A 16,538-nucleotide genomic window follows, 5' to 3' on the forward strand; every position below is an offset into this window, starting at 1 on the left:
ATTGAATAACTCAAAACTTTTATACATTTGCGATATTGTGCATTTAACGAACTGAATGGCTAAAACCCTCCTAACAATCGTAACCTCTACCTTTCCACCAGGCATCTCATTAGTTCGTTTTTGTATCGATCACAATCGGCGACTGGCCGAGTTTGAAAACAAGCATGACACACTTCATTTTGCGGTAATAAAAAGCACTTATTGTATCCCAGAGGCGAAAGTATATGTCAATAGATTCATCGGCAAATATAAAATCCTTTTAACGGAATGTTTGATATAATGGTGGGTGAGGGCGTGTGTGTGGGAGAGCGAATCTGGCTCTGTATTAATTCATGCTTCGGTGAGACTCTATGACAAAGGAAACTGGTTTGACAAGATTTTCTCTGTGCTTCCTTGAGTCTGGATGTGGGGAGCGATACGACCTCTGTCCGTGCGAGTTGCAGCCGAGACTTTCTCCGCGGTGAGGTGAGCGGCGGCGCTTGGTTGTACTTGGTAGCTGACGGCGCGATGGCGCCTCTCTGCAGCTCTGACGGCGGCGCTCGTTCGGAAGACTTTGACTCTCTTTCTCCATGGCGGGATGACGAGTCGGTTTTGGTTGATGCTGGTCACTCGGTGTCGCTCGGTGTCGCTCGGTGTTGCTCGGTGGCGCTCGGTGGCGCTCGGTGGCGCCCGGTGTCGCTCGGTGATGCTCGGTGTCGCTCGGTGTCGCTCGGTGTCGCTCGGTGTCGCTCGGTGGCGCTCGGTGTCGCTCGGTGTCGCTCGGTGGCGCTCGGTGTCGCTCGGTGGCGCTCGGTGGCGCTCGGTGTCGCTCGGTGGCGCTCGGTGGCGCTCGGTGGCGCTCGGTGTCGCTCGGTGGCGCTCGGTGTCGCTCGGTGGCGCTCGGTGGCGCTCGGTGTCGCTCGGTGTCGCTCGGTGGCGCTCGGTGGCGCTCGGTGGTGCTCGGTGGCGCTCGGTGGCGCTCGGTGGCGCTCGGTGGCGATCTCCGCCTTTCCTGCGGGTTGTTCGCTGGTCGTCACTCTGACGAGGAGCGATGCTTCGTTCGTGGCAGGGGGGAAGTTGGCGTCTTTGTTGGCTTCACTCGCAGCTCGGCGACTCAGGGTAGCGATTCTTCTCAGGTGGTGCAGACCTCGGCTTGTAGCGGCACGTCGCTACTCCGCGAACCTCGTCATTCTGGATGACGAAAACTTCTTGACGATCTCTGGTGGGGCCCGTGGCCCGGACGATCTGTTTTGGATGGATTTTCCTTTGGCTTATATCTGGGAATTCCACTCAGTTTCCCGAGTTGTTCAAAGTCTGTCATAAAACATTCCTGTGGGTGTGAACCATCTGCGTCCGTGTGTGTGTCGTGTGCATGTCCGTCCGTGTGTTTCGCGTGCGTGTTTGTCCGTGTGTTTATTAGCTTTGAAGACACAGCTGTGTGTCGTTCTGGAAGAAGGGGTGGAGGGGGGGCCTCGTGACGGCGCCACCTAAGTTATCCATTAATCAGCCCGATGATTCGCGTCGAGTTATATATATAAAAAAATATTCGAATCCATGTTTTTGTTACTGAATAATATTTGTCGCGAAAACCTACGCGTTAAGCGAGCTTAATTATTCCCCCCCTTGCTCGGGGATCATATCTTTTGTCTCACACAGCTTAAGTTGTTTTTGGTTTGGAAGTTGAAATGCGACTTATTTCCATTATGCCCAAGTTATGCCGAAACCGTGTTCACGATGTTTCATCGTGACCTGATCTCCCATGGAAATGTTATTTGCTCGCGCGTGCAATTTTTGCTGTCCGTGTTGCGGGGAGACAAAGACGGTTGTTTCCACGGTGGAAGCACCCGGCGCATGCGCTTATTTATTATCTTTGGAGGCATGTGTTCCAACCTTTATTGGGGCAATTTCCTGGCTTTGTGCCTGCATGTGGAGATCCTCTCGGAAAGACAAAGACGGCCGTGTTGCTCGCTTCCCATGGGGTGTTGTGTTTGGTTAATTTTGAGAGGCTTCTCCGCCCTTAGCTCCTCTAGGATATCCACTTTAATTCCGTATTCATCATTTGACTTCTTGTGATTATTTAATCTGATATCCCGGCTAGGAATTTTGTTTTGGAGCGAAATAGATGCCATAATTATTCTTTAATGCTTCGGCCCGGCCGCGTAGAAATTATTTAAGGTAAATCATGTCCGTATTTAATTAACAATTGATGAATCGCGACTCTGGTGCAGACTGTAGTCTGGTTTTCAATTGGAGTGAGGATGGATACTGTTTGCTTACTTCATGGCTAAGTTGGTAACTTTGTGTATCTAACATGGTTCAAAGACCCGTCTGTGCTTTTTGTCGTCAATGCTGTTTCTTTGTTAAGAATATTATTATCTCTTCCTCCGTGGTGCCTGGTTTTGTAAGGCTTTTTAACGAAAGGGTGTCATTCTAACCCCCCCCCCCGCCTGCAATTCTCCCCTCTCTTGTTCCTCTTGTGTGAAATTCGGGGAGTTTTTATGACCTTGATTGCCCTCTTTCATGCCCTCTTTCCTTTGAAATGAGGTATGCGCGCATCTGTGGAAGTGTGGGGGCGTGTTCGTTCCACGTTGCCCTGTGTCTATTAAAAAACGATATTATATATGTTGGCAGAATAATTCTTTAAAAAAATAATATTAAAAAAAATAAAAAGGGGGCATATACACAACACCGTACCCTACCCGAAATGAGTGACAAACGGTTACTCACCAGTGACTCACGGCCTACCCGTACCCGTACCCGGCCGCACCAGGGTCGCAAATGGGTACCCGTATTGTACCCGGCCGGGTACGGGTACCCGTTCCCTACCCGTACCCGTACCCTACCCGAAATGAGTGACAAACGGTTACTCACCAGTGACTCGCGGCCTACCCGTACCCGTACCCAGCTGCACCAGGGTCGCAAACGGCTACCCGTACCCGGCCAGGTATGGGTAGCCGGGTATCGGGTAGGGTACGGGTATCGGGTACCCGGTTGCGACCTCTGCCTCTGTCCCACCCAGCAGTATAAATGGGTGCACCACAGTGTAAGTCTAACGGCGGGTCACATTCGGTGGGTTAAAGTTAAGATTCACCCACTGCTTCAAATATGCCTGGCCAGCATGGAAGAATAGATCACATACTCTCTAAGTAGGCTATCTACACCTTCTGCAAGTGGAGACCTTCTGCAAGCAGTAGCATGTGTAAGAAATTACAAGGGGGTGGGGGCAGGGGGGAGGACCATCAGTTAGAACTGTAAAAACAACACAATCTATTAGAATATCAGAACGACAATGCATCGATCAGAATGTGACCTGATGAAGACTGGGTCACTTCGTGCTCATCTGATTGGCTTTACAGTACAAAATACCCAAGCAAGTTAAAGGTGGCCAACAGTCAGTGCCACTGTAGTAGAGGTGGTTTATATAACCTCTTCTAAAATTGGATTTACAGGGTTCGATACGCCAACGAAACTGCGTTTTACATTTTTTGACATCAGTATAGCAAGCAATTTTTTTGTACGTAAATAGTATCCAGTAAACTAAAAGGGAGGATCGCCGATGGTCAAAATAATACGAGAGTGGCAGCCAAGAAATGGAACGTATCTGAGAAGACGTCCACCATGTCACAGTGGCTCGGAAACTGCACTCTGCACTCGGCAACTTGAGTTGGAATCCTGGCATTAGCTAACATTAGTGATGAGTGACATCTGAATCGGACTTGGAACTTCCCCAACCCCCCTGCCTTCACCAACCCAAACTGACCCGCGTGGCTAAAACAACCCCTATGATCAATATGGCATTAATAAACCTTCGCTTATCAGTGGATTGTCAAAGAGTTGAACGTTATTTTTTTATTTATTCTTCATGGGTATTTGTTACGAACTGTAAAACATGAATTGAAGTAAAATATATTCCTTACTTGGGAATTTAACCCATACTTCAAGAGAGGGGTGGCTATCTCTCTATAATAAAGAAGCATTGACCATCAGCACCTATTTTTATTGTATATACTGTACACACAATCGGGATTGGATTTTGCGGTTGAGCAATCCGATCTTATAAAACGTGAATTAGATCCTATCAGCTCCGAATTGGACTTAGGTTTTGATGCAACCAAGATGATTGGATTCATAGGACCCATACCATGAACCCAGAATAAATACTCAATGTTTATCAATTGTGCTATGAAGAAAGGCCATTGTCTGAAACGTCCCTTATTACATTTTCTTTTAGGCCAGAGTATAATTGACAACTGCGTTGAGTTTTTTTGTTATTTGTGTTCATGCACCACTGCCAATGCAGCATCACAAAATAATTTGTTTCATAATAACTACTGATCATTTGCTTGTCACGGAACATTTTAAGAATATATGATAGAAACTATACAAATGTTGAAGGCGTTATGATGCAATATATATGCACGAATATTTTCCTATTCTATTTTCAATAACATTTTTTTTCATGTCTTACTGAGGAATGATACGTGTGCATAAAACAAATAACAAACATATTTTTTAAATCACAGTTGCCATTGCAATGCACCGCAGATACATTTATTTCCACTCTCTCCGTGTCTGTGTTTGTCTCTCTCTCTCTGTGTATGTGTCTCTCTCCGAGCTTGCATTAACATACAGTTCTCACCTGATGAGGGATTCTTGTGTTGCAATCGAAACGTCGTGTTCTATCATTTATTTAAAAACTTATTTCTACGTGACTTCATCGAAATAACCTAAGAGTAATTCCTGCAGTCACGAAAGCTTCAAATCAAGATTGGAATATAAATATACACACCACACGTATTCCAGTGGCAGTGCACATGTGATGGAGTAAAGTGTGGGCACTCCCACCTCTTCCAAAACTATTACCAAGCGAGTTGAGGCCATTCCGCCTGCAGTGGGGTGAGCAAGAAATTGCAGGGCAGAACCTTTAAATGTTTATCATAGACACACGCTAAACATATCTTATGCACAAGAGAAAGATACATCATTCAGATGCACTTCACAAAATTGTCAAGCGTCACAAAACACAATTATTCTGCAAAGAATAATAATACTTTATAAAAGCCTGATTTGCCACATTGTACATCACAAGTATTAACTAAAATGCATTACAATAATATGTATTCATCAACCTCGTGCATCCACATACACCAAAGGTAAATACATCAATGGACTAACAAACATGCATCGCCATGGTAAGTACCAAGATCTATGTGAAAATAATTTTCTATGTGTTTTAATGAGGCTGATCCATTTATAGATATCCCACTCGTTCTTAACGACCCTCTTTACTTTCCTCTCAACAGGTTATTGATTATTGAGAAAGCGATGACTCCATAGCTTACAGTGGAACAGAGAAGGAAAGTGGTGATATGGACGGAGATTCACGGATCTCTGGCATACACGTATCAATTACCTCAATTTACGAATCATTTAGTGTTGTAAGTGTAATAAGAGCCTATGTCGGATTCACGTGGTGATCGGCTTTGCCGGTCCCGCTTTACAGCCAATGGGGGGAGAGCCTGGGAGCATGGCCTCGGCGTGATCACGGGATGTCAGCTAGGTGATTGGTTTTGCTGGTCTTGGCCTCAGCCAATGGGAAGACAAGTCAGGGGCGTGGTCCCGGGAGTTGATGGGGAATCTGGAACATTCGGTGCAGGCTATTGAGGATTGGCTGGAGTGTACCACGTGACCCAGGCGTTAAATAAGGGGAGAGAGGAGAGACACGTAGTCAGACATGGAAAGAAGAGAGAGAGAGGCCACGCGCGAGTGGGGTTCCGGGTGCCACGTGGCGGTGTCTCTGGTGGCTGTCTGCCCGCTTCCCGTTGCCTGCCAGCAACGGGGAGTGTTTGTGAACTGCAAAGAAGTGAAATAAAAGGACCGATTCCACAAGCCGTCTCCAGCGTGTTATTACATAAGCAAATCTGACCGGGCTACGTTGGACGAATTGTTATCAGTAAAGATAAAATATGTAACATGTGTATTACGGTTGTTGGGAGACGTATTGATGATTTAAAACACGATGTTGTTTTTAATCTGTCTCCCTATTATTTCCGTGGGGTATCTATAAATGGATTACCCTGTACTAATGGTAGAAACAAACATTTGAAAATGAAATGAAATAACAATCCTCCTTTCCTCTGCAGAGACACATTGGATAAATAAGACGAACCTCCAACGTGAGGATCGTTTGGGAAAAAAAAAACCTAAAAATAAAACCCCTATCTGCCCCTAATCCTTGGCCTTAAGGGGAAAAAAGACAGATATCAGCATTCAATGCTCGTGCATTAGCGGGCTCAGATCCCCCGTTCCCCCATACAACCCCGGGAAATCCCAGGACGTTATGGGGGGAGGAGATAAATAACCCTGTTCCTCCCACTGTGGAGCAGCAACCCTATCTACTTTTACGGGGGTGGGGGGGGGGGGCTTAAAAAAACAAATTTAGCTAAATTACAGCTTATAATGTTGACACCGTGTTGTTCTTAATAGTCTCGTGTGAAAATATAAAAAAGCAATGGAAAAAAAGGTTAACAAAACACCATGATCCTGCTGTGATAAAAAAGAAATAACAACAGTGAGTCCACTAAAGTATTCCGTGAATGTACAACCTCACACTACGGCACAGACGTTAATGTACTGGAAAGTCATGAACTGGGACTGCCCTGGTGAGTGCGAATTATATTCTTGCGAATATAAAATCAAGGAAATATTGTGGCACATTAGGAATGGACCACTCTTTTAATTATTTCCTCGTGCAGCAAGGGAGTAAAGTGTGGTTTTGTGAAAGTCCTGTTGTGCTTTGCAGTGGTACATCGATGCATGTGTGTACACCAGCATGCGATAACGGAGTTGGGCCTGTGGGTGGCTGGCAGGGTTATTGATTAACCGCACTTGTACACCAGTCACGTGGTTAATGGCGACTCGGTTGAGGATTGCTGTGTGTGACACACGTGCTGTTGCATTTTACAGATTAACCACAATAAATGTGTTTGACCTCGATTTGTAGCATCTGCCCACTTCCTTAATTTCGAGTGCGCAACAATATTTTACTTGTATATGGATATAAAAGTAGCCTACAGTAGTCAGCACAAATTTGAAAAAGTAAATATCTGTTCATTTGCAAAAGTGTACCTTTTCCCCCATTTGTAACGCACCTAACAAAATAACTTTCTTTGAAAATATTATACATATAGGTGGGAAAAGAGGAGGTTATTATGCAAACGTAATAACATGCATTGATGCTTTATAAATGTGAGGTTCTGTTGCAAAGTTTGAGCAAGTGGAATAGTTTTGGTGACAGATGGATATTGGCTTTTGGGAGCACACATATTCCTCACAGCTGGAGATATGTCCTCAACAAAGAAAACAAATCTAGATTCACGGTGCCAGCACATTGTGATAAGACATCCTGACCTTCGCTTTCACATTCTCAAAAGTAGAAACGGACTACAAAAATATAGTGCTTTGGGATTTCTTTGCGTGTTAATTCTAGCCATTCTCAATCCGCAAACGGCTGAAGGCTTTATCACGCCATGTTGGTCACGGGAGCTATTTAACCATATTTCATCACGCTGGTAAATACAGGCTGGTAATGGGGGGGGGGTGGAAGTGAGGGTGTGGGGGCAGGTTGCCACTGATGTTAGCCGTGGCCGGGACTAATACTTGGGCTGCCAAATTCACAGCACAGCACGCTAACAACTGTACCATCACTCCACCCCTCTGTGCTTATATGCTACTGTAAGTAAAGCATAAATCTGATCATTTACAGACCTTTGGCAATGCACAGTTCAGAAATAACTCACCACTGATGTTAGCCGTGGCCAGGAATCTAACTTAAGTAACTGGGATCACAGTGCAGTGCACTAACCACTGCAATACCCTTACCCTCATATTTTCTTTCCAGTTCAGCTGCCAATACAAGCCATTATGTAACGGCAAGCTGGCCGTAACAAGTGTCGTTATAACTATTCAGCAATTATTTAAATGCCAAGGGACTGTAAAAAGGTAAGATTCACATTTATGATGAACCCTTATGGTTTAAGGGGTCTCCAGTTCCTGTGACAAGTGTGCATGTGTATGGTCACCAGAAGTATGTTTATACACTGTTGAATACTAGCATATTGACATTAACTGGACAGTGGTGGCTCTGCACGTGGCCTGTGATCCAGCACTATGGAGGTGAGGGTTGGCAGATCGAACAAATGTTGTAAAACTCCTTTTCCGTGGACATTGAGGTACCATGTCCTGGCTTTCCAGGAGAAGGCAGTCCAGCAAGCGGACTAATAGTAATCTTCTTGGTTCTTTCGGTAATGTCACGTAGAAGGGAAGTAATAAAATAATAAAAATAAAACATAATAAAATAAAATAATTCTCACGACGTTTCGGCTACAACGCAAGCAGCCGTCTTCAGGTGAAGAATGAGACACTACCAAGCTAGGAGCTTATATATAAGCTGGGTTGGAGGTGGAAGAGCGCCTTAACAAAAAGAATGTGCATATGAAGAGGAATTTAGCATATTCATGGGAAATGCGTAGGAGGTGGGTGGGGGGGTTTCATAGTCATATTATGCCCATGCATTATGCAGGATCAACAGCACCAAGGGGGGGTGCAGGGAGTAGCATTAACAAAGGAAAGGAATGTTAATAGTATGTAGCTGCAGTTACTAAACAACCACGTAGAAAACTAAAGTATAAACTACATAAAAAAAACTAAAGTATAAACTGCATAGCACCATCAGTATACTTACTATACTCTACAATAAGCTGAGTTACTAACAGCAAGTAATACATTACAATTCTACGTCGTAAAAATTATATAATATGCTTCCATCTAAACTTTATTCTCTTACATCACACGAGCATACACCGTACTATATACTGCCATAGATAAACCCAACATTAAATTATATACTGTATTGCTATAAACCACCTTATACATTTTAATATAACACTATGTATTATTCTACTCACCCTAATGTGTATCACACTGCTATATGTTTACTATACAATTACGATACTATATATTACTTTGTACATTGTATTAAGCATATAAATGTTATACTATTTGTTATTATACGCTGTACCATTGACCGTCGTGTCAATGGGTGAGTCGTGGTGGGAAAACTTGCAGCGGAGCAAAGAATCCATTCCCTGTGGAGAATACAATGCCAGTGAGTGGAACGCGGTCTGAAAGTCACCGTAAACGTGAACACAATCAGTTAAGATCCGAAATGGTTTATTACGTCCTTCCAATGATTGCTAAGCCAGAATCCATCTTCTCGGTTAAAATTGTCTCTGTGTTTGTATATGTGGATCGCCTCATGAACGAATCTCTCATGATAGCCAGATGGCTTGTAGAGAACCTCTGTCTTGGAGAAGTCAATGTCATGTGAGCCCACTGAGTTGTAACAGTGATCTGCCACGGCTGAGGTGTTTGTCCTACCGTGTTTCAGGTCTGCTTTATGTTCACGGATGCGGTCCGAGACATGTCGTTTGGTTTCCCCAATGTAACTGCTACCACAGAGGCAACTTAGTTTGTAGACGCCAGGGTACTGTATGTCTGGAACCACATCTTTTACAGACGGTACCAGATCACGGATTTTATGTACTGTGTTGAATCGGACCTGGATATTGTGTTTAATCAGGATTTTGGAGATCTTTTTTGTGACCCCAGCAATGTAGGGTAAGGTGATGGTCTTGAAAGGCTCCTCAATAGGATCCTTCTTGATGGTTGGAGTGATGGCTTTGCGGATTGTGTAGTCAGAGTAACCATTAGCCTTAAGAGCTTGGCGTACGTGTTTGAGTTCACTGGCAATGTGTTCCTGGTCGGAGATGCATTGGGCTCTATGATATAGAGTCTTGATGAGGGAATTCTTCTGGGATGGATGGTGGTGGGAATCCGGTTTTAGGTAAGCATCCGTATGGGTGGCTTTCCTGTAGACAGAGTGGCTCATTGAACCATCAGGTCTCCTTTTGATTAGGACATCCAAAAAGGGTAGCTTGCCATCTTTTTCGACTTCCATGGTGAATCTGATGGCTGGGTGTATGGAATTGATGTGGTCGAGAAATTGGTCTAGAGTAGGCCTGCCATGTGGCCAGATGACAAAAGTGTCGTCTACGTACCTCTTCCATAAGGTCGGGCGTGACATTACCGAAAGAACCAAGAAGATGAATCCCTGCAGTCACGAAAGCTTTAAATCGAAATTTAATAGTAATCTGTTTCCCACTTGTATAAATTCTCATTGACTGAAAAAATATGATAATAAAAAACAATGCATAACCCTCATGAAAATGAGGCCTACGACTCAGTGTGGCTATCCCGAAAGAAAAAATAAATAAATACACTCCAGAAGGTAATGTACTCCCCAATAAACAGATGAAAATATTGCATCTCATAACCTGCAGAATTCCATATTATGAGGCCTGCACAGCTGTAATCCATCCAATATTATGCCTTAAAATTGCATATCATGACGACGACATTAGATAAGGCTAGGGTGGCAGTACATTGCATGTTGCATTATTGATTACATTTTGCTTGAATACAAATGAAAGCAAATTTAACAGGGAAAAAATGTTAACGTGGAGAAATCCAAAATATAGTACAGGGTATCATTAAAGGTATCATCAGTTATTAAAGCATTATAATTAGACGGAGGTTTTAAGCTAGGCTGATAAAACTGTACCCACACACACAGCATATGAAGATTACATCGTACAGGCCTCATCCCTCTAAACCCTCCACGTGTCTGCCATGGTGTCGGTGGCGTGCATCATCGTGAGATTGAGAGAGTCCCACCGGTGTTCACCAGCATCTCCGTTGTGATTGATTGTTTCTGTTATGTGCTGTTGAAGATTACTCAAACGTTTCAGTTTTTGCTTTAGTTTTTTTTATCCCAACATTCGTCCACGCGGTTCCAGCTGCTCTGGTTATAAGTCCTTAATAGCGGATGGTATCTTTACAGACACACCATTTTTGAGGTTGGAGTTGGTCGTATATACTGAGTACAAATGTTAATGTATTTAAATGCCCTCCATTATCTCCATTATGGGCGAAGGTTTAAAGGCTAAAATTGATATTTAAATGTAAAGTCAACGATTTATGAGCAGCCATTTTGAAGATCAATTCCATATTTTACCAGAAATTATAGCTTCGCAATGAAACTCAATGATTAGGGTAAACGCAATACACAGTATAAGAAGCCACCAACAGTTACAGGCAAAATACAAATGGTATTATCAAACCATTTCACTAATCCAACATTAAGCATTAAAATATTTTACAAGGATTTTATAATGATGCTTAACCTTGGCATTTTAGAACACCAAGTAGTATTTTCAGGCAGACCCCGCTTTCACGACACAATGCATTCCTCGAAACCCCGTCATAAATCTGACCCAATGTTTTCCATAGACTGTAGAAACATCACATGTCGATGTGTATTCATTTTATCAGTCATATGTAACATGGTTTAATAGGTAAAAATATACGAAAACACTTGAGAATAACAAAATCTCCACGCCAAGTCACATCGGAACCAGACTGACTGTTCAAATGTGTTCAATCATGTACGAAGATGTGTTGTAAATCAAGTTTTTGCGTCACAAATCGACCCATGGTGGCATTACATAAACGTCGTAAATATGGGTCGTCATAAATCAGACCGTCGTAAAAAAAGAGAAGGCCTGTCTATACAATTAACCTGTTCTTCCATCAGTGGTTCTGTAATTGGATGACATAAAGGCACATGAGATTGAATTTGTTGTCAATGTGTGATATGTAAAAAAAAATGTACAGCAGCCAAAAGTTACTTTGAGACTGTACACGAAATTGAACAGAAGTTGTCATAATAAATATGGATTGCAAAGGTCAGAAGTTCCTAAATATATTATAATACAGTAAAAGCCTATCGCATTTCCCATACACATTTGTTTTCAATATACAACTGTTCATCTGCCAACTTAGCTTAAACATATACAGCGCAGCGACGGCGACGATGAGAGCCTTGCAGAAGATCAGCCACATGGCCGGACGATGAAGAGAGATGACGGCGATCAGCGACACAGCCAGGACCCAGGACCTGCAACAGCACCAAACCTCTGGTTCGGTCCCACTTATATACACCCTGGCGCGGCCAAGTCCCGCCTCCAGCTACGCCCCCTTCCAGAACCTTCGAGCAGGTGCCCGGAGCTTCCCGACTGACTCCGCCGTTCACCTTTACCCCAGATACACCCACCTCATAATTAGACATTACGTAACATGCCCATAACCGCGATTACCCCTTCAGACCGACAGGTCATTACATATGTATAATACAGTCTATTAATTGAACAAAATACAAATTTTAAATGATTAAATGTAATCTGTGTCACAAACGTATCTGTACACATCAATATACACATGCATGTTTATAAATGCTCTTAATTGGCAAAATAGGAGGCATTAGCCCTCACACAATTGTTCTCGTTTCAAGCAATGTAAATACATGTGCATAGAGGATCACACAAAATTTAAACTCTCTCAATTTACTTCACACCACGTGTGAGTGAGAGTGGCTCCACACCTCCACATACACTGAGGGGTTTGTTTCTTCAAAAGTAAAATGGCCAAGGGATGTGGCACAATAGAGCAGGCCATAACCTTCAAAGTTTTATGATAAGCTGTCATGGCGGGGTTTATGTACCGAAAGCTCAGCATAAAACTAGACATACAGTCAAAACATTTTTTTTGAAATATAGCTTTCATTAAAAATACACACACTCCTGAGTCAGAGCTACGGAGGATACCTTATGAATCCCATGACAAAATTAAAATGGCACTTTGCGTACCATTAATAAAGATTACTACAGTATCACATCGAGAATGTGTTTAAAAAATGTGTCACTTAAATCTCACAGAACACATGCTGTAGTATCCCATCACACTTCAGCATATCATTACATATGAGTTACTGCATGTAGAACTGCAGCATTACAACTTGTACACGGTAACAATGGTCACCATTTATAAAATCCAAATGTTTTATACTCTACAGTATTAAAACAAGTATGTTTTGTACATACCGTTCTGTAATGATAAAAGCACATCGTATGTAATTGCCTCAATTTATATAAATGTACGTTTTTTATTGCAATTCATATCCGAATCAATACATATAATAAATGAAATGTCAATTTGAAATTCCTATGGGCAACAGCCTTTCGAAACAGTCCCGGAAGATAACACTACAGAACTAAGGGGTAGCTCTTCAGACAGACCCTCACGCAACACTTGCATTGCTGACACAGAGCTCATAGCGTACATTAGCATGCGGAGTCACACAGCCAGATGGTATGATGACAGCTGCTACCTTACAAGGAAGTCAAAATTATCGGGACAGTTGTTTTTAGTAAAAAAGGAAAATGTCTCCCTCTCATTTTATCTCCGAAAATTTTAGACATCATAGTTAATACATGTAATATCATAATAATCGTCGTTATCAGCAAATATTATCTATCCACTACTGGATGAAGGTCTCCCCATACCAATGCCATCGCTCATGGTCCTGAAATGCCACAATCCATCTCGGTCCTGCACATGAACAATGCACCATCTCCACAGTGGATGTTGTCTTGGGGGTGTTCGTCTCCTGTGGCTGCTATTCTGTGAAATGTTTTGTCCATAGGCCATCTTCCCTTCTAGTGATGTGTCCTGCCCAAGCTTTCCTTAACATCTTCTTGGTTCTTTCGGTAAAGTCACGTAGAAGGGAAGTAATAAAATAATACAAATAAAACATAATAAAATAAAATAAATCTCACGACGTTTCGGCTACAACGCAAGCAGCCGTCTTCAGGTTGTAGCCGAAACGTCGTGAGAATTATTTTATTTTATTATGTTTTATTTGTATTATTTTATTACTTCCCTTCTACGTGACTTTACCGAAAGAACCAAGAAGATGAATCCCTGCAGTCACGAAAGCTTTAAATCGAAACTTTCCTTAACAGTCAACATGATGTCGCGTGTTTACTCGATGATCAATGTGTTTCGCTTTTTGGTCTCTCAGTATAATTAAAAGCATGCATGTCTAGATGCTCATTTGTGCACGTTTCAGCCCTGATTAAACTTTGAGCAGTTTCCATGTTGCTGAATGATGTCATAACATATGAAATGCAGTGATTGTAAACTTTGTGTTTTAATCTGTGCGTTGCTTTTCAGGATAAAATGTATCTTTCAAAAGGGACTCCGTCCTGCTCTCACTTGTACATTTATACGTATTGGTTCTTTCGGGAAAGTCACGTGGGTGAAAATAAAATAAAATAAAAATCACGACGTTACGGGCGCAACACAAGCGCCCGCCATCAGGCGGGGACGACCACAGCAACAAAACAATCGCTGAAGTATGTCAAAGAGATGGCTGTGACCAGGGATTATATAGCTGAGGGGGGGGGGGCGAGGAGCCAAGGTGAGCGATTGTTTTGTCGCTGTGGTTGTCCCCACCTGATGACGGACGCTTGTGTTGCGCCCGAAACGTCGTGATTTTTATTTAATTTCATTTTCACCTACGTGACTTTACCGAAAGAACCAAAGAGTATGGATCCTTGCAGTCACGAAAACTTCAAATCTAGAATTGCACATTTATGTCATCAGTGTGATGCTCAGAATTCTATAATTGCCCGATCTATGTCCACCCAAAAATGTTCTTGCAAAGACATGTTTTTTTTTATAATTGTTATTATTTAGTACCGCATACTGTTGACAAAATATCAAAGTTGTTTAAACAAAAAAAGTAGTGAATTACAAACTAATTTCGGAATCAGAAAAACAGCAAGTGTATCAATTGTTCAGGATATATTCACGAAAATATGTTTAAATATCTATGGACGTAAATGTTTTCAGGAATAATTGAGAAATTAGAATACAGAACATTTTGGGCCTATTAATTTGAAGCCTAAAAAAACTATTAATTATTAAATCACACGCTCTGCATTTTTCGGCACTTTCCATTTAAACTGTTCTTGTTAATTGGATTTCACTTGTTCTGTTTGTTTTTACAAAAGCAGCCAATGAAAGCTCTTCTGCTGAATGCAACCCACATGTTTTTTTCACAGAATCTGTGGATGTGGCCCTAAGCACTGCAATTATGTTTCGTGCATTTAATAGTTTGTATTCAATTTATTTATTGCTCAAACATGTTTATAAAAAACAGGCACACTGCTTGTTTAACAAAAATAGAGCGACTATGATTGCCTTTGGGAATGGCCAGCCAGAAGGCACCCTGTGAACAGCATTATGTTGGAACCTTCTCAATGTTACATTTATTCAACAGCGTACACTTTCCCATCACTGTGACTGCTGTGCAGCAAACTGTGAAGAGGAAACAGCCAACCTTGGGCTCGTATAAATGTAAGCTTCCATGTACGCTAAAATCTCCTCATACCACAGGAGAAAGGATGATGATGAATTTAAACTGAACGAGAAGCAATTTTCATGACATGAACATTGCCAAAATCACAATAAAGTGTAAATATTATCTTACTAGCATCTTTGCCCGTCCTAGGACGGAAGCTGTAATATTTACGAAAAAATTGAGCAAAGTATAATTGTAAATTGTGTAAATTTAATGGCAGTGAATCTTGTACAAACGTATGTCATCGAACACTTCACTGCATTTCACTGTAGCACTGTATTAATGGCAGTGAATCTGGCACAAAACGAAGTCATATAACACCTCACTTTATGTCACTGTAGCACTGTATATAACTGACCTTCAATTTGTTCAAATTCACTGCTCTGATACTTTATTCTCTTCTGCTTTCAGTCGCTGGGATTGAAATAAATTGAAAATCGATACAATATCTGGAAAATCACCAAAAAATGTCTATTAAACCACAATCTAGAAGCCTAAATTAGACTTACCTTTTGGCTCAAATGCTGAAGAAATAAATAAATACACCAAATCGACTTTGTTGCTGCGTATAATTATTTATTAGATTCACTTTCAATAAAGAAACGTCAAACTTAAAGTGAATTTGCGAAAAAAATTTCCGCTCGACCTTCTGCGTGAGTGTAAAAATCCACCCGCTCATGAATATTAATGATGGGGGGGTTGCGCATGTTCAGTTCAGTTCATTTATTTGGTATTGCCCTGTGAGCCATGCGGCTCTTGACTCGGGTGCAACCGCAACAAACAAACACATGAACAAGAAAACATCTTAAGTGACTACACGAAACAGAAAAATCCAGGCAAAAACAGCAGAGTCTTCCAGAAAAAGCACCGTGTATTAACGCTGTGTGCAAAAATCCCAGTGGGATGCAAGTCAAACAATAACAACCATAAGACAATGTAGATTAAAGTTATCAGTCTAACTCTGTACTACAACAAACAAATATGGCTAAACCAAAACGTTTTAGAAATCACCAAAAAAAATGTGAAGTGACGTAACGCAACAAACAGACATTCACTCCACATGGGGGGGGCGAGGCACCTACTCCCCCTCCTCAGCATCAACTTACAACCCTCACTACAAAGGCAGAACCTTCACGTCACGCGGTCTCCGTAACGCTATTGAGACATAGTAGTAAAA

This window comes from Lampetra planeri, chromosome 5 (assembly GCF_965212315.1).
Source record: "Lampetra planeri chromosome 5, kcLamPlan1.2.h2, whole genome shotgun sequence".
NCBI classification, from domain to species: Eukaryota; Metazoa; Chordata; class Hyperoartia; order Petromyzontiformes; family Petromyzontidae; genus Lampetra; species Lampetra planeri.